The 25042-nt window shown below is 47.1% G+C and overlaps 1 pseudogene; it reads left to right on the forward strand.

The window, feature by feature from the left end:
* LOC115125262 (zyxin-like) lies at positions 1 to 24613 on the forward strand (annotated as a pseudogene).
* The last annotated feature ends 429 nt before the right edge of the window (positions 24614 to 25042 follow it).

The raw sequence follows: 25042 nt of genomic DNA on the forward strand, positions 1-25042 counted from the left end.
GGAACTGAGAGAGAGGGGTAGAGGAAAGTTAATAAGCACACTTTCTGTCTCGGTTTGGATCTACAACTAGGGAAAAGGAAGAGATAGATACTGTAGGGGAGGGTAATAATTTGCTCTCCCAACTGCACACATAGGTAAGAACAGATTTTATACTGATTATATGAGTTATTGATAGGTAACAAGTTACAGTTTTTTCAATTTAATAGTGGCAGCACAACTGTTTGACATCTGACAAGTTATCTCTATGATCGGTCTAAGCAATAATCAGATTGTGTGATATATAGTTTTGGTGCATTGCAGAGTTTCAACATTTAAGAACATGTATGAAAGAACAGTAGCAAAGTGCCTGATACGATTATTACTCATCTACCGGGGCGGGTGTTCCGCTTTTTAGCCACTGAGCAGTCCTTGTGCAAAGGACGCATTTACAAGTTTACAGCTTTTGATAGATACGCGCTCGCTCACAACAAAGAAAAATGCGGAAGCTGTAACCGGAAGTACAGTTTAGGAGGAAAAGTTAGCTGGCTGGTTAGCCAGACAGACATCTCACATTCCTTGGAAAATAGACAGGGAAAGGGTGATGGCAACATCCATTTAGGGTACAGATAGACCTACCGTTAAATAATAAATAGGAAGGGGCCGGGTGAGGACGATAAACCGTGTCATCGACGTAGAGAGAAGCGAGGAAGTAACGTTAGCCCCCTACAACCTCTCGCTAGCTACCAACTGTAGGGAAGCTGCTAGCCAGCAAAAAAATAGGTGAGTGTACAAACTAACTAGCCAGTATTTCTAGATTGATTGCGCTTTTCTATACATTTACCGTTTTGGTTTTGAAGTTATTTCAACTCTGGGTTGTATGCAGGTGAATGCTAGACCAGGGCTATCAATACGGATTGACACACACTGAAATTCTCTTGAATCAGGGTTAGACAGACTTTACCTAGTTATGACTACATGGATGATTCATTGATGAACGTCGGATATTTAGTATATTATGTGTGTTCAGTTGTTCTTAGCTGTCTTGGGCTTAGCAGACAGTTATCTACCATAGCTAATCAGAGGCATGTTAAAAGGAGGGTGGGGCGCTAATGCAACACGGTGGATCATGGTTATCCATCAAGTTCCTACCAGCTGTTGTTTCAGCCAAAATGGGATTCCATTGTTTCACAAGATGGTTGTTCTCACGCTAACCCACTGACTAAAATGTAAAGAGAGAATATAGATTTAAAACTTTGAGTGCTGTGATAGTTTTCCAGTCCCATAGACACAAATGCAATTAAAGGGAAAATCAGCTCAAACTTTTGGTATTGCTGTCATTAATCCAAATGTTTTGCATGTCAGCAGTCAAGTTTTCAAGATATTGGACTTTCAAGAAGGGGTGGGTATAAATTGTGGAACGTTCCAACAGGAATCTGTTTCAAAAACTTCGTAAAGTAGAAGGTTGCCAACAAAGAATGCATACAAAGTAGCATGATCAATTCACTAAACTAACTAGCTGCCGAATAGGCATCAGCTCACCACGTAGCTTATTCTTAATGTTTTTCCATAGGCTACCAGAGTGAGGACACACATTTTTCGGAATAAATGTGGTGAGTGGAAAACGTAATGAAATAGCTCACTCCCTATCCGATATCTTATTCTGCCGCTATACAACTTTGTATGCATTGTTTGTTGGCAACCTTGTTATTTTACAACGTTTTTGGGACAGATTCCTGTTGGAACGTTCCACAAATTATACCCACCCCAGTGAAATGTTTACAGGCCCTTCCCAACAATACAGAGAAAATATAGAAAAGTAATAATACACAATGAGTAATGGTAACTTGGCTATTTACAAAGGGGTACCGAGTCCATGTGCAGGGTACAAGGTCATTGGCGTAGATATGTACATATAACTATGAATAATGTGACTAGGCAACAGGATAGATAATAAACAGTAGCAGCAGTCTATGTGATGAGTCAAGAAAGGGTCAATGCAGATAGTCCGGGTAGCTATTTGGTTAACTATTTAACAGTCTTCTGGCTTGAGGGTAGAAGCTGTTCGGGGTCCTGCTGGTTGCAGATTTGGTGCATCGGTACTGCTTGCCATGTGGTAGTAGAGAGAACAGTCTGACTTGGGAGGCTGGAGTCTTCGACAGTTTTTTGGGCTTTCCAATGATTTTTTTCTCAGTCACACAGAGCTCCTCATCAGTCGCACTTTAGAGCCCTGAGTGGAATGATGGCAGAAACCGACTGGTACCCAGGCTATCCTCATAATACTTAATGCATAGCATGTCCCCAAATCTCTCCCCCCTTGTAATTTGTCATGAAACTTGCTTGTTCAGAGTAAAGCAGGTCGTACTACGTCTGTGTGTGTGACTGTTTGGGTGGGAGTCTGGGGATTCCATTCACAAGGGTGCCACAGCCATTTGACCTCTATAAGATCACTGTGATATAGAGGTCGACTGATTAATCGGAATGGCCGATTAATTAGGGCCGATTTCAAGTTTTCATAACAATCGCAAATTGGTATTTTTGGGCACCAGTTTTTATTTATTTATTTTTATTTTTTATACCTTTTTAACTAGGCAAGTCAGTTAAGAACACATTCTTATTTTCAATGACAGCCTAGAAACAGTGGGATAACTGCTTTGTTCAGGGGCAGAACGACAGATTTTCACCTTGTCAGCTCGGGGGATCATACCTTGCAACCTTACAGTTAACTAGTCCAACGCTATAACCACCTGCCTCTCATTGCACTCCACGAGGAGACTGCCTGTTACGCGAATGCAGTAACCGTAAGTTGCTAGCTAGCATTAAACTTGTCTTATAAAAATCAATCAATCAATCATAATCACTAGTTATAACTACACATGGTTGATGATATTACTAGTTTATCTAGCGTGTCCTGTGTTGCATATAATCGATGCAACGCAGGGGGATGATTTAACAAAAGCACATTTGCGAAAAAAGCACAATCATTAGACGACTCTACCTAACCATAAACACCAATGCCTTTCTTAAAATCAAAACACAGAAGTATATATTTTTTAATCTGCATATTTAGCTAAAATAAATCCAGGTTAACAGGCAATATTAACCAGGTGAAATTGTGTCACTTTTCTTGCGTTCATTGCACGTAGAGTCAGGGTATATGCAACAGTTTGGGCAGCCTGGCTCATTGCAAACTAATTTGCCAGAATTTTACATAATTATGACATAAAATTGAAGGTTGTGCAATGTAACAAGAATATTTAGATAAAATACCGAACGGTTCCGTATTTCACTGAAATAAAAAATGTTTTGTTTTCGAAATGATAGTTTCCGGATTAGACCATATTAATGACCAAAGGCTCGTATTTCTGTGTTATAACTAAGTCTATGATTTGATAGAGCAGTCTGACTGAGCGATGGTAGGCAGCAGCAGGCTCGTAAGCATTCATTCAAACAGAACTTTCGTGCGTTTTGCCAGCAGCTCTTCACAAGCGCAGCGCTGTTTATGACTTCAAGCCTATCAGCCTAATGGCTGGTGTAACCGATGTGAAATGGCTAGCTAGTTAGCGGGGTGCACGCTAATAGCGTTTCAAAGTCACTCGCTCTGAGACTTGGAGTAGTTGTTCCCCTTGCTCTGCAAGGGCCGTGGCTTTTGTGGAGCGATGGGTAACGCTGCTTCGAGTGTGGCTGTTGTCAATGTGTTCCTGGTTCGAGCCCAGGTAGGGGCGAGGAGCGGGACAGAAGCTATACTGTTACACTGGCAATACTATAGTGCCTATAAGAACATCCAATAGTCAAAGGTATATGAAATACTAATGGTATAGCGAGAAATAGTCCTATAAATACTATATTAACTACAACCTAAAACCTCTTACCTTGGAATATTGAAGACTCATGTTAAAAGGAACCACCAGCTCTCATATGTTCTCATGTTCTGAGCAAGGAACATAAATGTTGGCTTTTTTACGTGGCACATATTGTACTTTTACTTTCTTCTCCAACACTTTGTTTTTGCATTATTTAAACCAAATTGAACATGTTTCATTATTTATTTTACAAATAAATAAATAAAAATCGTCCGATTAATCAGTATTGTTTTTTTTGGGTCCTTCAATAATCGGTATTGGTGTTGAAAAATCATAATCGGTCGACCTCCACTGTGATACAATTAATGTCATATGTCACCCATTCACTGTCAGTATAGCCTAACCTAGTACTACTGCCACGCTGTGATGGAGATCCCAGTCCCCTTTGAAAGGCTAGTGACCTGTAAGATCAGACTCAATTAGGAGCATTGTCAGTGCATGAGTAACTCCCCCAGACACAGTCACAAGCAGACAGGCTTCCCAGCAAGAGCTGGGCGTGTCAGTGCATGAGTAACTCCCCCAGACACAGTCACAGACAGACAGGCTTCCCAGCAAGAGCTGGGCGTGTCAGTGCATGAGTAAATCCCCCAGACACAGTCACAGACAGACAGGCTTCCCAGCAAGAGCTGGGCGTGTCAGTGCATGAGTAACTCCCCCAGACACAGTCACAGACAGACAGGCTTCCCAGCAAGAGCTGGGCGTGTCTGTGCATGAGTAACTCCCCCAGACACAGTCACAGGCAGACAGGCTTCCCAGCAAGAGCTGGGCGTGTCCGTGCATGAGTAACTCCCCCAGACACAGTCACAGGCAGACAGGCTTCCCAGCAAGAGCTGGGCGTGTCCGTGCATGAGTAACTCCCCCAGACACAGTCACAGGCAGACAGGCTTCCCAGCAAGAGCTGGGCGTGTCAGTGCATGAGTAACTCCCCCAGACACAGTCACAGGCAGACAGGCTTCCCAGCAAGAGCTGGGCGTGTCCGTGCATGAGTAACTCCCCCAGACACAGTCACAGACAGACAGGCTTCCCAGCAAGAGCTGGGCGTGTCTGTGCATGAGTAACTCCCCCAGACACAGTCACAGGCAGACAGGCTTCCCAGCAAGAGCTGGGCGTGTCTGTGCATGAGTAACTCCCCCAGACACAGTCACAGACAGACAAGCTTCCCAGCAAGAGCTGGGCGTGTCTGTGCATGAGTAACTCCCCCAGACACAGTCACAGACAGACAGGCTTCCCAGCAAGAGCTGGGCGTGTCTGTGCATGAGTAACTCCCCCAGACACAGTCACAGGCAGACAGGCTTCCCAGCAAGAGCTGGGCGTGTCCGTGCATGAGTAACTCCCCCAGACACAGTCACAGGCAGACAGGCTTCCCAGCAAGAGCTGGGCGTGTCCGTGCATGAGTAACTCCCCCAGACACAGTCACAGGCAGACAGGCTTCCCAGCAAGAGCTGGGCGTGTCAGTGCATGAGTAACTCCCCCAGACACAGTCACAGGCAGACAGGCTTCCCAGCAAGAGCTGGGTGTGTCCGTGCATGAGTAACTCCCCCAGACACAGTCACAGGCAGACAGGCTTCCCAGCAAGAGCTGGGCGTGTCCGTGCATGAGTAACTCCCCCAGACACAGTCACAGACAGACAAGCTTCCCAGCAAGAGCTGGGCGTGTCTGTGCATGAGTAACTCCCCCAGACACAGTCACAGACAGACAGGCTTCCCAGCAAGAGCTGGGCGTGTCTGTGCATGAGTAACTCCCCCAGACACAGTCACAGACAGACAAGCTTCCCAGCAAGAGCTGGGCGTGTCTGTGCATGAGTAACTCCCCCAGACACAGTCACAGACAGACAGGCTTCCCAGCAAGAGCTGGGCGTGTCTGTGCATGAGTAACTCCCCCAGACACAGTCACAGACAGACAAGCTTCCCAGCAAGAGCTGGGCGTGTCTGTGCATGAAACTCCGGGACAACGATGGAGCTTTAGCAACTGTAGGGTAGTCACTAGATTGCCATGGTAGAGAGGACAACACTGGCGTCAGAGCTGTTGAGCAAGTAAGGAAGTATTTATTTTTTTTAGATTTTTTGTGATTTTGATTTAGGGCTAGTTATGGTAATGTTAGGGTCCAAGATAGTGTGGGGGATTGATACAGTTACATATCGGGATATTATTTTTGACGATGTATTGTATCGTTTTGACAATATCGCAATATTATCAAATAATTATTTTTCCATCATAGCTTGTTCTCAGTCTTTTTTTAAAATAGGGAGACAATTTGTTTTCAGCACATTTATTTCCATGATCGATCAAAACTTGTTTTCTCATGGCTCTCTTGTCCTCCTGCAGCAGACATATGGTGAGCAATACAGTATGTTTGGAACATGGAATTACAATACAATCACAGTATCGCATCTCTGATGCATATAGAATCGTGAGAATTGCAAAACATATTGTATCGTCACCTAAGTATCGTGATAATATCGTGAGGTCCCTGGCAATTCTCAACCCTAGTTCAAGAGTGGCTTTCAGAATCAAGTGCTTCTGCCTGTTTTCTACTCCTCATCTGGATTCCAAAGCGATCGCCCCCAAGCAGCGTGTTGGCTTGTCACTAGTGTTCTTATTGGTCTGGCACAGTATCTATTGTTGGTGTTGTTTCTCTCAGGTGAACACTTACAGACCAGCAGCCAGTGGTAAAACAACAGTGTGTTATAGTCCCATCCAACACAGAACGATGCTTCGATCGATGTCTAGGCCTTGATACCATCTCAAATATCATCTCCTCTACCAAATGAATTGTCTTCTAATCCTCCTTTGTAGACCGACGACCAACCGACCATGTGGAAATCATAACGTACTCGATAAGCTAAGAGCTATTATTTACAGTAGACGGTTTGTATGAGTTTAGCGCTCTCTGCACACATGATGTCGCCTCATAGCCAAGCTGTAAAACTAGTTAAGATGATGAAATACAGACCGTGGTGATGTCATCCAACTGAAATGAGAGGAGGGAGCTTTTTGGGGGGAGGGGGCAGATTGGAGACGAAGGGAAAGGAAAGGAAAAAGCAGACCATGGTGTTGATGATGTCATTCAACTGAAGTGCCAAACGTTCTCACCATAGGTCTCATCATCTCTGGATCCAATTTCACAATGGTTTACTTTAGTTAGGCTTAGGGGACTGTCTGGGAGGAGCCTGCACCTGACCTCACCATATAAAACCATTAGCCAGGTCTACAGCCACATGGAATCTGTGGGGAATGTTTTTTGTCAATGCCTTTCCAGTTGGTTGAGTAGTGAATTAAATAATACATCATAAAGGATGACGTTTTATAGCGGTATTTGGTTTTTTAATTCCTCAAATAGGTTGGTCTATTTCCAGGGGCACAATGAGGAACGTTTGCCCCTAGCATGTCTCAGTCCTGTGACCGTCTCATGCATTATCCCCAGAGCTTTTCTACAGTAGGCTAATATAATGAACCACTTTTAAATGAGAGCACTAGAACCAATAAGCCTAGCTCTTTGCCTCCACTTAGTGTAGAGCGCTGGCTCTCTAGAAAGATAAAAAGCCTTTAGATCAAAGACTCGTAATATTTCCCTCACAACTGAACAGTCTGCTGGTATCCAATGCACTGGCCCTCATTAGCAGAGGTTTCAACAGGGTTCTATTAGCCAAGGAGAGCAGGTTTCTGTCTAACTGAGGATATTACAGGGGAGGTCTGCTCTGCTTGATGCAGGCTCTTTCATCACAGAGAGGAGCCAACGCTTTGTCAGTGGAGCGTTGGACTCTTACTAGGTTGGACTTTTACAGACAGTTTCCAAGACCACTTTGTGTGTCTGTTTCCCCCCCCCCCCTTTCCATCTGTTCTAGTCCCACTGGTGTTTTCTAAATAAGACAGCTATCCAGCCTAGCTGTGCTAGGGCGGGCAACCAGATTGGTTGATGTCCCCTTTGGTCATTTGACTTTAATATTTCATCCTGCTCTTCTCTGCATTATTTAACAGTAAGTCCATTTTGAAAATAGAAAAGTGAAGATTTTGCAGTTTGTGGCTTTTCGTTGCTCACTTTGAAGGGGCTTGAGTGCAAAAAAAACTTCTCTCTTTGGATTCTTGTCAGTATTTTAACTGTTAAAGTAAGAAGTTATGAGTGAAATGTAGAAAACGCGGTGTTTTCCAGAGGATCTTAACAAACAGTTAGCTTACTTACGCTGTTTTTTTCTTCATACTGTGTTGAGGCCTGAGTCAGCATTTCAGGAACACTTTCACCCACGGTTGATGTCTTTATCTTGTCAGAACTTGTCCAGGCCCCCAAGTCACAGCTACATGCAATGTGGAAACCTCAATTTCAAACTGAAAAACTATTTGTAACTGTCCCGTGAAAATCTCACTTTTTAATGTTTATATTCTGTTACCTCGTCCTATACTCGGAATTGTGACCAAAGCATAAATTGGAGAAAAAACTCTTTCAAAATCCCAAATCCAACATGTATCTCACAGACCCTTTAAAAAGGTGCCTGCTATTTACTCCTAGAACATGATGTCATGTTGGCTGATTGGCTGAGCTTGAGAGTCGGCAGTCTACTTGCGTTAATATTTTGAACGACCATTCTGTGGTTGGGGTACACCCACACCATTCTGTGGTTGGGGTACACCCACACCATTCTGTGGTTGGGGTACACCCACACCATTCTGTCGTTGGGGTACACCCACACCATTCTGTGGTTGGGGTACACCCACACCATTCTGTCGTTGGGGTACACCCACACCATTCTGTGGTTGGGGTACACCCACACCATTCTGTGGTTGGGGTACACCCACACCATTCTGTGGTTGGGGTACACCCACACCATTCTGTCGTTGGGGTACACCCACACCATTCTGTGGTTGGGGTACACCCACACCATTCTGTCGTTGGGGTACACCCACACCATTCCAACACAGAAAAGCTGCTTTTTAACCTGCTTAATACAAATGAAATAACTATTTCACTCATATTATAATTAATTATAGGTAATATTTCGTAGAAATCTGGTAACACTGGGAAGGAAGTTACGTTAAGTTTCTCATGAAACTGACATGGCGTAACATTATAGTCAAGCCTGGGTGGTAAATCATTCCCCGTCTAAAGGCTGATTCTGATCATGGAGGAAAGAAATCAGTCACCCGCATCACAAACCCACATCGCATTTACTAGGCTAGTTCTTGGGCATTGCTTTTCCTTCCAAAACAAACAAGGTGTGAAGAAACCCATGTGTATTATCACCATGGTAATGGTTCCTAAATATGTTGTTGCTCTGTGGTCTAAAAGCATTTCACATTATGGACAAAAGCATGTTTCTAGACAACCCCTTATTTATGATCCAGCGGTGAGGCACTGACTACGACCCATCATTGCCATTCTATATTTTTATTTTATTGAACCTTTTATTTAACTAGGCATGTCTTTTAAGAACAAATTCTTATTTACCATGACGGCCTACACAGGCCAAACCTGGACAACGCTGGGCCAGTTGTGTGCCGCCCTATGGGACTCCCAATCAGCCTGGATTTGAACCAGGGTGTCTGTAGTGACGCATCTAGCACTGAGATGCAGTGCCTTAGACCGCTGCGCCACTCGCGAGCCCGAGTACAGTGCATTCGGAAAGTATTCAGACACCATGATTTTTCCACATTTTGTTATGTTACAGCCTTATTCTAAAATGTATTAAATAATGTTTTACCCATCAATCTACACACAATAACCCACAATGACAAAGGTAAAGGAGGTTTTTAGAAATGTTTGCTAATTTATTCAAAATAAAAATCATAAAAAACATAAGTAATCAGACCCTTTACTCAGCACTTTGTTGAAACACCTTTGGCAGCGATGACAGCCTTGAAACTTCTTGGGTGATGCAACAAGCTTGGCACACCTGTATTTGGGGAGTTTCCCCCATTCTTCTCTGCAGATCCTCTCAAGCTCTGTCAGGTTGGATGGGGAGCGTTGCTGCACAGCTATTTTAAGGTCTCTCCAGAGTTGTTCGATTGGGTTCAAGTCCGGACTCTGGCTGGGCCACTCAAAGACATTTAGAAAAGTGTCTTGGCTGGGTGCTTAGGGTCGTTGTCCTGTTGGAAGTTGACCCTTCGCCCCAGTCTGAGGTCCTGAGCGCTCTTGAGCAGGTTTTCATCAAGGATCTCTCAGTACTTCGTTCATCTTTCCCTCAATCCTGACTAGTCTCCCAGTCTCTGCCACTGAAATACATCTTCACAGCAGGATGCTGCCACCACCATGCTTAACCAAAGGGATGGTGCCAGGTTTCCTCCAGATGTGACACTTGGCATTCATGCCAAAGATTTCAATCTTGGTTTTATCAGACGAGAGAATCTTGTTTCTCATGGTCTGAGAGTCCTTTAGGTGCTTTTTGGCAAACTCCAAACGGGCTGTCACGTTCCTTTTACTGAAGAGTGGCTTCCGTCTGGCCTCTCTACCGTAAAGTTGTCCTTCTGATGGTTCTCCCGTCTCCCCAGAGGAACTCTGGAGCTCTGTCAGAGTGACCATCGGGTTCTTGGTCACCTCCCTGACCAAGGCCCTTCTCCCCTGATTGCTCAGTTTGGCCGGGCGGCCAGCTCTAGGAAGAGTCTTGGTTGTTCCAAACTTCTTCCATTTTAAGAATGATGGATGCCACTGTGTTCTTGGAGACCTTCAATGCTGCAGGAATGTTTTGGTACTGTTCCCCTGATCTGTACCTCGACACAATCCTGTCTCGGAGCTCTTTGGACAATTCCTTCGACCTCATGGCTTGGTTTTTGCTCTGACATGCACTGTCAAATCAAATCAAATGTATTTATATAGCCCTTCGTACATCAGCTGATATCTCAAAGTGCTGTACAGAAACCCAGCCTAAAACCCCAAACAGCAAGCAATGCAGGTGTAGAAGCACGTGGGACAACTGTGGGACCTTATATAGACAGGTGTGTACCTTTCCAAATCATGTCCAATCGATTTGAATTTACCACAGGTGGACGCCGGTAAAGTTGTAGAAACATCTTAAGGATGATCAATGGAAACAGGATGCACCTGAGCTCAATTTGGAGTCTCATAGCAAAGGGTCTGAATACTTATTTACAGAAGGTATGTTTGTTTTTGTTTGTTTGTTTTAAACATTTGCAAAAATGTAAAAAATAAACTGTTTTCCTTTGTAATTATGGGGTATTGTAACATAACAAAATGTGTAAAAGGGGAATGAGTCCTAAAGCACTGTATACTCTGTAGGGCACTATAGATATATATAACAGCCTAGCGTCTAGCTGATAGTTAGACAGGTACTGAGAAAGAGGAAGAAACCAAGAGGTACTGAGAAAGAGGAAGAAACCAAGAGGTACTGAGAGAGAAAAAGAAACCAAGAGGTACTGAGAGAGAGAGGGCCACTTTTGGTCTCTTTAACCAGGGGTCACCTACAGGGCCACAGGCGTTTGGGGAATCTGAGATAGAGCCGCTGTGGTAACATCAACATTTTTAACCACAAACACGTGAGGTAAATATTTGAGCTAACGTTGAATGACCCTCTCCTTGACGTAGCTCACATGAACATGTTATGGTGGTTTTACCCGTCTCGGGTCCGACCCGGTCAGCCCTATAGTAAACCATGCTGTAGTTCTCAACTGTTTTATTAGAATGAACGGTTTCATACTGAGAGTGGACCTTGAAGCAGCTGTAAGTGCTGCTATGGTTACGGTATGCCTCTCCTTACTGAGCCTAAGGAGTGGCTAGTGTGTATTTACAATCTGGGGTGAGGTACTGTGTAAAGCAGTCAAGATCTTTCAGAGGTGCGTGCGTGTGTGTGTGTGTGTGTGTGTGTGTGTGTGTGTGTGTGTGTATGCATGCTTTGGAGGTTCTCTCCTGTAGTTAGGCTACAGGGTTGTTAGATCCTTTGTTGATGTGTCCCCACTAATTCACCAAAGAGAGATATTCCCCTACTGTTTCAAAAGCTCTGTGTGTTCACCTCAGATAAGCTAATGCTCTATGGTTCATTTCTATATCAAAGGTTTATTTTATCTTCTCTGTTATCGTTTCTACAGCTGGCCTCCAGGTTTGCTAGACCTCCTCTGTAACACAGCCATCTCTTTAACAGTTGGCAGCCTCCCTACCGCTCATTTGAGTTTGTGTTGATTTGGATGGATTGTGTTTGTCCTCTTCTTCTCTCCTCAGACAGTAAGAAGACAACATGGCTGACTCCAGTGGCAGTAAACCCTTCATGGTGACTTCCTCCATCAACCTCAAAGTCACCACCCCCTCCTTCTACAACCAGCCAAAGAAGTTTGCCTCGGTCAACCCGCCACGCCCCAAAAGCCAGTCCGACCCGTCGCCTCCCCCGGGCTCAACTCCTCCCGCAGGTCCCTCTCCTCCCCCCAGTCTGGTCTCCTCAACACGCGGTGTCGGCACAGCTGTCATTGGTCGAGTTGGAGTGATGCCTCCACCCCCACCATCGCTATGCGAAGGTGATTGGCAGTTTTTGTTTGTCATTTTGTAAACATTTATCCCATGCATTGTCTGGTTCAATGTGACCCCTAACTCCTTCACTTGAACTCTTTCCCTTCACAGTGCAGATGTGAAGTAACTGGATAGGTGTACGAAAAATATAGTATTAGAGGTTAGGGGAAGTGACTAGGGGTTGTTTTAGGACCAGACTTATCTCACAACAGACGCATCAAGCATGTTATTAAGCATGTTATTATTTAGTTACAAGTATTTATCTTTGGGATCCAACATCCTTGTTTTATCAGAAACAGAGCTTGAGCCTGGTGTTGGCAACCCAACAGATTGGTAGACTGCAACATGGCCCTTATCCCATCAATGAAACTCACCCTTCCTGTTTCTCACAAACTCTAATCACTGCATTTAAAGGGATACTGCGAGATTCTGGCAATTAAGCCATTGTTTTCTACTTAACCACCTATTTTCTTGACCGTAACATTTCACTGTCTCTGTGTGTAGAAACTGTATTGTCATGGAGTTCCCTTGAATGAATGTCTGGGTGGGTGCAGTGAATAGATGACAGGTTTTGAATGAATTATAGAATGTTTAGAAACCATTTGATTGCCATACCTTTGTTTTAATCAATCACCCCTCCCCATTTCTATTAGACTTCCCGCCCCCTCCTCCTCCAATGGATGATGAGCTGCCAGCCCCTCCCCCCAATTGTGCAACCACACCTCCAGCCTCTGATGCCCCTCCCCTGCCTTCCCTCCCCCTCCCGCAGTGGATGACCTGCCCCTCCCCCCGCCCCGCCTGAGGAGAATGCCTGTCTCCCCGTTCCCCGTCTCCCCCTCCTCCACCACCCCCTCCCCTCTCCCAGTCTCTGGTCCCAGCAGTGTCCCCAGTGCTGGGGAGAACTCTCAGGTGAGTCTGGGTCACTAATCATAAGAATGGAATACATTTTGTATTATAAACTGGGTGGTTTGAGCCCTGAATGCTGATTGTCTGACAGCTGTGTTATATCAGACCATATACCACGGGTATGACAGAACATTTATTTTTACTGCTCTAATTACATTGGTAACCAGTTTATAATAGCAATAAGGCACCTCGGGGGTTTGTGATATATGGCCAATATACCACGACTAAGGGCTGTGTCCGGGCACTCCGCGTTGTGTCGCGACCAAGAACATCCCTTGACCGTGGTATATTGGCCATATACCACACCCCCTCGTGCCTTATTGCTTAAATATAGAACTTTCTATAAAGTCCCAAAGCACTTGTCATTGTATTGGTGTAGTTGTGTTGGATGACAGCCAGAACTCTCATCCACACATCTACTACCATGGTGGATGTCCCCAGTAAACAGATGTGGAAGTCTATTGCCTAACGTGATGTGAGTGCTTAAGTTCTGATCCATGCAAATCAGTTACATTCTGTTCTATCAGTACACTTCTGTGCACATTCCCCATTGACACAAGTGTATGATTTAGGTGGCAGTTGGAGTTTGCTACATATTTCAAGTCAAGATTCAGCCTGTTGATAAACAATCATCTTCTCTCTCTCTCTCCCATTATTTCTCACTCTTTCACAATCCCTCACTCTGTGTGTCTGTCCATTTCCCCTCCCCTCTCTCCCTCCCCCCCTTCTTTCTCACTCCCACAGCGTCTGGAAAAGCAGACTAGTTTTGACAAACAGCTGGGCTCTCTGACTGACCTGCTGTCTGAGATGGAGACCAGAGGACCCTTCAACCCCAAGGTACAGAGAGGGACAAGTATACTGTAGAGCGTCGTATACTGTAGAGCGTCGTAGACTGTAGAGCGTCGTATACTGTAGAGCGTCGTAGACTGTAGAGCGTCGTATACTGTAGAGCGTCGTAGACTGTAGAGCGTCGTAGACTGTAGAGCGTCGTAGACTGTAGAGCGTCGTAGACTGTAGAGCGTCGTAGACTGTAGAGCGTCGTAGACTGTAGAGCGTCGTAGAAGCACACAACGTCAGTAAACCAACAGGGAAAACGGAATGTAACAGAAGACTGCAGTAGACACAGCATTACACAGAGAGAGTAGGAAATACTTGGGACTGAGAAGATGGAGGGAAATAAAGATAAGATGGGAAGTAAATGTAGGAGTGGGGAGGGAAGTAAATGTAGGAGTGGGGAGGGAAGTAAATGTAGGAGTGGGGAGGGAAGTAAATGTAGGAGTGGGGAGGGAAGTAAATGTAGGAGTGGGGAAGGGAATAAATGTAAATGCAAATAGAAAGAGGGACCAAGCAAGACCGAGAGAGAGAGAGGGAGAGTGGTACACAATGCATACTCCATTGTGATCAGGCCTGTGTGTGTGGGGCCAAGCCAGCGGTCTGGGGAAACAGCCATAAATGGAGAGTGTTTTTATCCTCCTGGGAGGAACTGGATCAGAACAGGGAAATGTTGGCACAAGTTCTTGATAAAAATGTCAGAGACACTTGATGAGCTCAAGTTCCCCTGTATGACTCAGAGCCTGTGCTTTGTGGAAGTTGAACATTTGATACGATTGAAAATCGCTAACTGCAAACTTTTTGTGTTTTTTAATTCTGTACTTGAATAATACTAATAGCCGTTTTCACAGCCGGCTTGTTAAGGAGGGTGGATTGTTTAGAATGTTTCAAATAGTACTGTATAGAACATTGTATTTTCACCTGGAAACTTCCAAAATAGCTGAAGGGGCACTCAGTTCCTAATGCTTTTAGTCTAAAAGTAGATTGGAGTTCCATACAACAGCTTGTTGTTGTGTGTTGTCTCATAGTTGTCTTCAACTCTTCAGTACATATAGCCTGTAATGTTTTCTTGTCTGATCTTGTCTCCCCAGTTGCCCAGTCAGTACTCAGCTCCTCCTCCTCCTGCCCCCAAGCCTGCAGGTCCCCCCCCCACTGCTCCCAAGCCCAACCTCTCCTTCCTCCCCCCTCCAGAGATGGGAGACAAGCCCCCTCCCGCTCCCTGGGCCGAGGAGCTCAAACTCCGGACGACACACCGACAAGCCAATAACACTACATCTGCCCCAGCTCCTGCCCCACAGCCATTTGCTAAGGCACCAGTCGGGGCTTCTAAGGCTTTTGGGGGCATGAAAACGGGGACGTCCGTGCCTCCTGTGGGGCTGAAGAACCAGAACCACGCCCCGGCTCCATTTGGTGTTGCTCCTAATCCTTCCCCTGTAGCCAGCTCCTTCCCTCCTCCTCCTGCCGCTCCTCCTGCCGCTCCTCCCGCCCCACCAGCTAACAAAGTGGCTCCCCCACCAGCCAACAAAGTGGCTCCCCCAGCCTTCAATCACTCAAAGCCCTCTTCCATTGACTCTCAGATGACTGTGAGCCCGCTCCCTCCTGCCCCCGTGCCCCCTCCTCAGCCCAAAGCGATGACATCACCACCCTCTTCTTACAGCCAGCCAATGAAATCTCCCCCTTCATCAAAGGTATGTTAGGAGACCCTTTGGGGTGAGTGTGTGTGTGTGTGTTTAGTACTCCCCCTGTTAGATGTGTGTTTTCTGTCCCCCAGCCCTCGCCTCCTGGGCCTGTCTCTGTCCCAGGTGGAGGTGTTCCTCTCTCCATGAGGGAGGTGGAGGAGCTGGAGAGAATGACCAATGCATTCATCAAAGACATGGACACACACGCTCCCGTCATCACCTCAGCACCTACAGGTACACACACACCCTCCGCTCATCACCTCAGCACCTACAGGTACACACACACACCCTCCGTTCAGCACCTACAGGTACACACACACCCTCCGTTCAGCACCTACAGGTACACACACACCCTCTGTTCATCACCTACAGGTACACACACACCCTCCGCTCATCACCCCAGCACCTACAGGTACACACACACCCTCCGTTCATCACCTCAGCACCTACAGGTACACACACACACCCTCCGTTCAGCACCTACAGGTACACACACACCCTCCGTTCATCACCTCAGCACCTACAGGTACACACACACCCTCCGTTCAGCACCTACAGGTACACACACACCCTCCGTTCAGCACCTACAGGTACACACACACCCTCCGTTCAGCACCTACAGGTACACACACACACCCTCCGTTCAGCACCTACAGGTACACACACACCCTCCGCTCATCACCTCAGCACCTACAGGTACACACACACCCTCCGCTCATCACCTCAGCACCTACAGGTACACACACACACCCTCCGTTCATCACCTCAGCACCTACAGGTACACACACACACCCTCCGTTCAGCACCTACAGGTACACACACACACCCTCCGTTCATCACCTCAGCACCTACAGGTACACACACACACCCTCCGTTCAGCACCTCAGCACCTACAGGTACACACACACACCCTCCGTTGAGCACCTCAGCACCTACAGGTACACACACACACACCCTCCGCTCATCACCTCAGCACCTACAGGTACACACACACACCCTCCGTTCATCACCTCAGCACCTACAGGTACACACACACCCTCCGTTCAGCACCTACAGGTACACACACACACCCTCCGTTCAGCACCTACAGGTACACACACACCCTCCGTTCATCACCTCAGCACCTACAGGTACACACACACCCTCCGTTCATCACCTCAGCACCTACAGGTACACACACACCCTCCGTTCAGCACCTACAGGTACACACACACCCTCCGCTCATCACCTCAGCACCTACAGGTACACACACACACCCTCCGTTCATCACCTCAGCACCTACAGGTACACACACACCCTCCGTTCAGCACCTACAGGTACACACACACCCTCCGCTCATCACCTCAGCACCTACAGGTACACACACACACCCTCCGTTCATCACCTCAGCACCTACAGGTACACACACACCCTCCGTTCATCACCTCAGCACCTACAGGTACACACACACCCTCCGTTCATCACCTCAGCACCTACAGGTACACACACACCCTCCGTTCATCACCTCAGCACCTACAGGTACACACACACCCTCCGTTCAGCACCTACAGGTACACACACACCCTCCGCTCATCACCTCAGCACCTACAGGTACACACACACACACCCTCCGTTCAGCACCTACAGGTACACACACACCCTGATGGTCTGGGCTGTAGTTCTAATAGGCTGGGCTGGGGTGCTGATGGGCTGGGCTGCTGTGCTGATGGGCTGGGCTGCTGTGCTGATGGGCTGGGGTGCTGTGCTGATGGGCTGGGGTGCTGTGCTGATGGGCTGGGGTGCTGTGCTGATGGGCTGGGCTGCTGTGCTGATGGGCTGGGCTGCTGTGCTGATGGGCTAGGGTGCTGATGGGCTGGGGTGCTTATGGGCTGGGCTGGGGTGCTGATGGGCTGGGGGGCTTATGGCTGGGGTGCTGATTGACCTTTCATCAAAATGATTGATCAGTGTAATTAGGTAGTAAGGAGCCTCCTCCCTACTCTCTCTCATTGGTGCTAGACCAGTGTGTCTGTGGTAATGACTTAATTACTGTGTGGAATAGGACTGGCTGGGCTCTGCCTCTGTCAGCATCAACCAACTCTTATCCCCTCTCTCTTCGTCCTCTCCCTTTCTACCTCCCTTCTCTCTCTCCATCGCTCTCTCTCTCTCTCCATCGCTCTCTCTCTCTCTCTCTCCATCGCTCTCTCTCTCTCTCTCTCCATCGCTCTCTCTCTCTCTCTCTCCATCGCTCTCTCTCTCTCTCTCTCCATCGCTCTCTCTCTCTCTCCATCGCTCTCTCTCTCTCCATCGCTCTCTCTCTCTCCATCGCTCTCTCTCTCTCTCCATCGCTCTCTCTCTCTCTCCATCGCTCTCTCTCTCTCTCCATCGCTCTCTCTCTCTCTCCATCGCTCTCTCTCTCTCCATCGCTCTCTCTCTCTCCATCGCTCTCTCTCTCCATCTCTCTCTCTCTCCATCGCTCTCTCTCTCTCCATCGCTCTCTCTCCATCGCTCTCTCTCTCTCCATCGCTCTCTCTCTCCTCGCTCTCTCTCTCTCCTCGCTCTCTCTCTCTCCATCGCTCTCTCTCTCTCTCGCTCTCTCTCTCTCCATCGCTCTCTCTCTCTCCATCGCTCTCTCTCTCTCCATCGCTCTCTCGCTCTCCATCGCTCTCTCGCTCTCCATCGCTCTCTCGCTCTCCATCGCTCTCTCGCTCTCCTCTCTCTCCTCGCTCCATCGCTCTCTCTCTCCATCGCTCTCTCTCTCCTCGCTCTCTCTCTCCATCGCTCTCTCTCTCTCTCTCTCCTCTCTCTCTCTCCATCGCTCTCTCTCGCTCGCTCGCTCTCTCTCTCCATCGCTCTCTCTCTCTCTCTCTCCATCTCTCTCTCTCTCTCCATCGCTCTCTCTCTCTCTCTCCATCGCTCTCTCTCTCTCTCCATCGCGCTCTCTCTCTCTCTCCATCGCTCTCTCTCTCTCTCCATCCCTCTCTCTCTCTCTCCATCGCTCTCTCTCTCTCTCCATCGCTCTCTCTCTCTCTCCATCGCTCTCTCTCTCTCTCTCCATCGCTCTCTCTCTCTCCATCGCTCTCTCTCTCTCTCCATCGCGCTCTCTCTCTCTCCATCGCGCTCTCTCTCTCTCCATCGCGCTCTCTCTCTCTCCATCGCTCTCTCTCTCTCCATCGCTCTCTCTCTCTCCATCGCTCTCTCTCTCTCCATCGCTCTCTCTCTCTCTCTCCATCGCTCTCTCTCTCTCCATCGCTCTCTCTCTCCATCGCTCTCTCTCTCTCCATCGCTCTCTCTCTCTCCATCGCTCTCTCTCTCTCCATCGCTCTCTCTCTCTCTCCATCGCTCTCTCTCTCTCCATCGCTCTCTCTCTCTCCATCGCTCTCTCTCTCTCCATCGCTCTCTCTCTCTCCATCGCTCTCTCTCTCCATCGCTCTCTCTCTCTCCATCGCTCTCTCTCTCTCCATCGCTCTCTCTCTCTCTCCATCTCTCTCTCTCCATCGCTCTCTCTCTCTCCATCGCTCTCTCTCCCCCATCGCTCTCTCTCCCCATCGCTCTCTCTCCTCCATCGCTCTCTCTCCCCCATCGCTCTCTCTCGCCTCTCTCTCCCCATCGCTCTCTCTCCCCATCGCTCTCTCTCCCCATCGCTCTCTCTCCCCATCGCTCTCTCTCCCCATCGCTCTCTCTCCCCATCGCTCTCTCTCCCCATCGCTCTCTCTCCCCATCGCTCTCTCTCCCCATCGCTCTCTCTCCCCATCGCTCTCTCTCCCCATCGCTCTCTCTCCCCATCTCTCTCTCTCCCCATCTCTCTCTCTCCCCATCTCTCTCTCTCCCCATCTCTCTCTCTCCCCATCTCTCTCTCTCCCCATCGCTCTCTCTCTCCATCGCTCTCTCTCTCCATCGCTCTCTCGCTCTCTCTCGCTCTCTCTCTCTCTCGCTCTCTCTCTCCATCGCTCTCTCCATCGCTCGCTCTCTCTCTCTCTCCATCGCTCGCTCTCTCTCTCTCCATCGCGCTCGCTCTCTCTCTCTCCATCGCTCTCTCTCTCTCTCTCTCTCTCCATCGCTCTCTCTCTCTCCATCGCTCTCTCTCTCTCTCTCTCTCCATCGCTCTCTCTCTCTCTCTCTCTCCATCGCTCTCTCTCTCTCTCTCTCCATCGCTCTCTCTCTCTCTCTCTCTCCATCGCTCTCTCTCTCTCTCTCTCCATCGCTCTCTCTCTCTCCCCATCTCTCTCTCTCTCTCCCCATCTCTCTCTCTCTCTCCCCATCTCTCTCTCTCCATCGCTCTCTCCCTCTCTCTCCCCATCTCTCTCCTCATCTCTCTCTTTCAGAGGTATGTGGTAAGTGTGGTGAGGCTCTGTCTCGTTCCCAGCCTGCAGTGAGAGCCATGAACAAACTCTTCCACTCTGACTGCTTCTGCTGTATGAGCTGCCATCGCCCCCTGCAGGGCATGCAGTTCTACGACAAGGACGGGACGCCACAGTGTGATGACTGCTACACTGTGAGTACACACATGTACACACACACGCACAGCAATTACATGCACAAACAGCTTACAGTAATTCATTCACTCTCTCACACACAAAGACATGTAACGTGTTTGCTCTCTCTCCCACCCTCCTGTATGTGTGTCTCTACAGAGTTCTCTGGCGGTGTGTTCTCGGTGTGGGGAGCGTATTACAGACCGTGTGTTGAAGGCGGTGGGCCAGTGTTTCCATGCCCATTGTTTCCGCTGCTGCACCTGCGCCTGCAGCCTGGAGGGGGCGCCCTTCATCACCGACGACAACAACAACCCATACTGTGTCCCAGACTACCACAGGTACGGCCTCTCATCTCCTTGTCTTTCTCTCTCTCTCTCAGGTATTGTCCTCTGTGTTTGTGGTACAGTCTAATGTCCTCTCTGTCCCCCTGCCTGTAGGCGTTTCTCTCCCCTGTGTGTGTGTGGTACAGTCTAATGTCCTCTCTGTCCCCCTGCCTGTAGGCGTTTCTCTCCCCTGTGTGTGTGTGGTACAGTCTAATGTCCTCTCTGTCCCCCTGCCTGTAGGTGTTTCTCTCCCCTGTGTGTGTGTGTGGTACAGTCTAATGTCCTCTCTGTCCCCCTGCCTGTAGGCGTTTCTCTCCCCTGTGTGTGTGTGGTACAGTCTAATGTCCTCTCTGTCCCCCTGCCTGTAGGCGTTTCTCTCCCCTGTGTGTGTGTGGTACAGTCTAATGTCCTCTCTGTCCCCCTGCTTGTAGGCGTTTCTCTCCCCTGTGTGTGAGCTGTAATGAGCCCATAGTTCCTGACGCCGGCAGTCAAGAGACCGTCAGAGTCGTGGCCCTCGACAAGAACTTCCACCTCAAGTGCTACCGCTGTGAGGTAAGGACAACAGACCTGCTACATCTAAAGTGCTACCGCTGTGAGGTAAGGACAACAGACCTGCTACATCTAAAGTAGTACCGCTGTGAGGTAAGGACAACAGACCTGCTACATCTAAAGTACTACCGCTGTGAGGTAAGGACAACAGACCTGCTACATCTAAAGTAGTACCGCTGTGAGGTAAGGACAACAGACCTGCTACATCTAAAGTGCTACCGCTGTGAGGTAAGGACAACAGACCTGCTACATCTAAAGTGCTACCGCTGTGAGGTAAGGACAACAGACCTGCTACATCTAAAGTGCTACCGCTGTGAGGTAAGGACAACAGACCTGCTACATCTAAAGTAGTACCGCTGTGAGGTAAGGACAACAGACCTGCTACATCTAAAGTACTACCGCTGTGAGGTAAGGACAACAGACCTGCTACATCTAAAGTAGTACCGCTGTGAGGTAAGGACAACAGACCTGCTACATCTAAAGTAGTACTGCTGTGAGGTAAGGACATCAGACCTGCTACATCTAAAGTACTACCGCTGTGAGGTAAGGACATCAGACCTGCTACATCTAAAGTACTACCGCTGTGAGGTAAGGACAACAGACCTGCTACATCTAAAGTACTACCGCTGTGAGGTAAGGACAACAGACCTGCTACATCTAAAGTACTACCGCTGTGAGGTAAGGACATCAGACCTGCTACATCTAAAGTACTACCGCTGTGAGGTAAGGACAACAGACCTGCTACATCTAAAGTGCTACCGCTGTGAGGTAAGGACAACAGACCTGCTACATCTAAAGTAGTACTGCTGTGAGGTAAGGACAACAGACCTGCTACATCTAAAGTAGTACCGCTGTGAGGTAAGGACATCAGACCTGCTACATCTAAAGTACTACCGCTGTGAGGTAAGGACATCAGACCTGCTACATCTAAAGTACTACCGCTGGGAGGTAAAGACAACAGACCTGCTACATCTTGTGCCAGATGTAAAGATAAACTCCTGAAGATGTATTATAAAGAGCTGGTTAAATGTCGAAACAGTTTGAATGGTGTCCCCCCCGAGTGTTTTGGATGTAAATGTTTTCCAGTGACCTTCTGCACATCCTGAAGTCTCTCTTCCTGGTTGCAGGATTGTTCCCGCCCCCTCTCCATAGAGGCGGACGCAGACGGCTGCTACCCATTGGACGGCAGGATCCTGTGCATGAAGTGCCACACCCAGCGGGCCAAGGCTATGCAGTGATTGGAGGACACATCTGTTATTCAAGTCGAACTTTGAACCAAATCCGAGGCACAGGATCCATTCGGCTTCCACCGTTCTGTCTTTGCAACAGGGCTTTACTTGTGCGCTCTGTGTGTGTGTGTGTGTGTGTGTGTGTGTGTGTGTGTGTGTGTGAGAGAGTTCATGAGTGAAAGGGAGTATGTTTGCATGCAGTTGTCGTTATGTCTCTCTCCTCTTTCTGCTTATTCCCTCTCTCAGTCCAGAGGTAATGTACTGCACTGAGATAGACTTCCTCCTCCTCTCCCCGCCTTCTCCCTTTGTGTTAATGCCAGTCTTATCAAGGCCATTTTTTGTTTACGCTAAAATTCCCAGCATGTCTTGCACAAGTATAGCTTAGTCATGGGCTGTGTCCCAACAGTCAAAGATGGCTTCCTCTCCTCTTCTCTCTCCACTGATAGGAAAACATGTTGAGAAGGTTTCAGCCTTAAAACTTTGATTTGTCTTTCACTTTTCAGTGGTACAGAAGGAAAAGAGTGGAAGTATTTCAGAGTATTTGAGACATAGTAACAGTAGTTTAGTGTAACCCCCAGTGCACGAGGAGTTGAACAAAAGTTTAAGGTGGACTAATTCATGTTCCCCTGCACCTCCCATAGGGCTGAGCTCTGGTGGGCTGGTGGCACCGGAAGCACTTTGGAAGTTGTAGTGCCTGCAAACATACAAGTTGCTTAACTGCCTTTAGAGAGTGCTTTCTACAGAACTACATATCCCATCAGACATGATGTAGCAGAGCAGTGTGCTGTGGGAAATGTAGTTCCTCTTGGGCTAAAAACAGTGCAAAAAAACGAACAAAAATATGTGAATGTCGCTCTTGTTTGTTTTTGTTGTGTGCGTTTGTTGCTTTATAGGCATGCATAGCTACAGATCACTGTCAGTTACTCTCACCATTTTATCAAACACAGATTGAGGGTACAATACGATCAAAATGACCATTTATTTCTTTGTCAAAAGAATAGAAGATTTAAGATCATGATTAGAGACACTACCTAGAACCAAGGTCAAAAGTTAGCCCAGCACAGATTCCATTCCTATGATCTTCTCATGTTAAATAGAGTGCTGTAGTTTAAAGAGGACCACATGGCTTAGAACAGAACCTACGCTACAGGCAGAAGTTGCTCTTAACCGCTAGGATCAGATAACCCTACCTCATCCCTAATCTTAATTTAAAGGGGATGGAGGGGAAACATCGGATCCTGCATCAGTAGTTAGGGGCAACTTCCAGGACCTACAGTACAGTATAATCCTATCATCCTCAGTGAAGCGCTCTTGAACGCCTTTTTATGTAGTGTGCAGGCGTGTTAAGATATCTAATGAGTAACATAGAGATATTACCTCTTATTAATTAAATTCACCTAAAGGTAAACTCATGGATTTTTGCACTATACACCTGCATTTACAAATGCTTAGTATTTTGGGCATTTGCAGCTCTCTGAATAACATAATAGAACTGGCTCTGAATCAGGGTTTTAAGTATTATAAACATGCAACAGATCAAATGGCCAGTCTGTTTTCCAGTAGAGTGTAGTAGGTCATTGACTGTAGCAGTAGCATGTAGATCAAACCAATACAGTTCAAGGTGATGGTAACACGTCACTCAAACGCATCACACTTTAAATTCACTGCCTTTGTTTTTGTGGAATTCACTTAAAGTTTTAATCATGTTTTGTGTGCTTTACACAGTATATTGTTCCTCTTCCTTTCTCATAATACTCCAATGACTACCACTGTTTCCATTATTCAGCTTAGTGTTCTTTTATGTCTCGATATCAGTTATATTTACTCTGCTTGTAATCTTACCATACTGTATTTCATTGATAAGTACTTATTTTCAGTGATTTTTCTGTGAAACTTTGTGAGTTGCCATTTCCACCCTAGTATTCCTATCTCTCCTGTTCAGACTGGTTTGGCACCGAACACCCATCCTTATTACAATCCTCAGCCTGGCATAGCAACACAACCCTAATGACCAAACTAACATCCTAAACCATATGGCCAAACAGACTCCATATGCATGTTATCTGGGTCGTCGGTATCATCTTTAGTATTCTCAGTTGTTTGTTTTTTTATTTGCACACATGATTCCACCCTTGTGACCATGCCTTTGTCTTCTGTCAGACCATTGGTGTGTTGATGCCTTCAAAAACACCACGTTGCTCATTTATTTAATGATGATTGCCTTGTTCTTTTCATATAGTTTTGATAAATTCCTCTTATATTTGTGTGTATGTTTATGGTTCCAAACATGCCAACATTAATTACCAGTACATTCTTTTTCTTTAATTTTACTGTACTCAAAATAAAACTGCTAATTGCCTAAATGCTGTGTGGTTTTATTGTGCCTGTTTGGCATTTGCAATAATTTAGTGTCTTTATTCCTGGAAGTTACTGTTCAGTATTGTCCTCATTCTCTCACATCAAATACAGTATCTTTCTCTTCCTCCATGTGACGTGTCCTCCACTATGCTATCAGTGACGTGTTCCATTGCCAGATGACCTCTAGGACACCCTTGCTCTCTATCAATTCATACCAAACCCTCTGCTGCACTGATAGTGACGCGGGTAGACGGCTGTGTGTGCACTGTTTTTACATTTGAGAAAATGTTTGTTACCCTGCATCGAGAGGACAATGTGTCCGCTTAATGTTTTGACTTTTTCTGCTGAGTTCTGCTGATTTTATTGGCTCTGTACCGACCTGTTGCTTAGGGACGTTATGTTCTCATTACAGCAGGGTAGCCTAGTGGTTAGAG

Source organism: Oncorhynchus nerka, linkage group LG14 (assembly GCF_034236695.1).
Source record: "Oncorhynchus nerka isolate Pitt River linkage group LG14, Oner_Uvic_2.0, whole genome shotgun sequence".
NCBI lineage: Eukaryota > Metazoa > Chordata > Actinopteri > Salmoniformes > Salmonidae > Oncorhynchus > Oncorhynchus nerka.